Source organism: Pholcus phalangioides, unplaced genomic scaffold (genome assembly GCF_987345545.1).
Source record: "Pholcus phalangioides strain wild (caught in Gottingen) unplaced genomic scaffold, Ppha-v1.0 ptg000003l_1, whole genome shotgun sequence".
Taxonomy (NCBI): Eukaryota; Metazoa; Arthropoda; class Arachnida; order Araneae; family Pholcidae; genus Pholcus; species Pholcus phalangioides.
In genome coordinates, this window is record NW_028301596.1 from 4,900,205 (window position 1) to 4,901,018 (window position 814).

General features: G+C 45.3%; 1 non-coding gene across 1 annotated transcript; it reads left to right on the forward strand.

The window, feature by feature from the left end:
• Positions 1–228: 228 nt before the first annotated feature.
• TRNAL-AAG (transfer RNA leucine (anticodon AAG)) lies at positions 229–310 on the forward strand. Its single transcript has one exon. It is a non-coding gene; the product is annotated as a tRNA-Leu (tRNA).
• The last annotated feature ends 504 nt before the right edge of the window (positions 311–814 follow it).

An 814-nucleotide genomic window follows, 5' to 3' on the forward strand; every position in this document is an offset into this window, starting at 1 on the left:
GTTACAAAGAGACGAGAATCCAGGCTAAATGATACACGCCCCCGAAACTTTTATAGCAATCCCCCCCCCCCCGGGCCCAAAAAAAATATAAAATCGGAGCTATATATAAGGGGCCCTGGAATTATTTTCTCACTTGGCCCCACATCTTATAAGGGTGGTACTAGTTTGACCGCTTTCGTGTTTCTTTCTCGATCATTACTTCTTTCAAAGATAAACCGGCTGTTGCGTGGTAGCGTGGCCGAGCGGTCTAAGGCGCTGGTTTAAGGCACCAGTCTCTTCGGAGGCGTGGGTTCGAATCCCACCGCTGCCAGAAACTTTTTTTTTTTTCATCCGATTTTATGGGGCGCGGTAGCCCAGTTCGATAAGATACTCTCCTAAAGTACGAAAGGATGTTTAGAGGTATCACGAGTTCGATACCCGGTTTATCCTTGTCAGAAAACTTTCCTGGCACAGGGGTACAACAAAAATGGCGACATGACTGCAGAAAAAATTGCTGTCCCCCCCCATCGAGTGGTTAGCGCACCAACCTGTCGATGAGTATAAAAAACAAGCCTGCCGTTCGGAATCGGCAATAAATTGTAGGTCCCGGTCTAATTAGCCCTCGTGTGCAGAAAATGACCGTGGTGCGACAAAAATGATCAAATTATCATCCGATCTTATTTATTGTTTATCGGTTTGATGTTCGAGTTTCCCAGTTGGGGGTGTGTGGGACCACTATTGGGAAACGCTGGTCTACATCATTTTCCAAATCGAATAACAAAATCATTTCTCTTGCAGCTCGAACAGCAAACAAAACCAATAAATTAGGATGGAA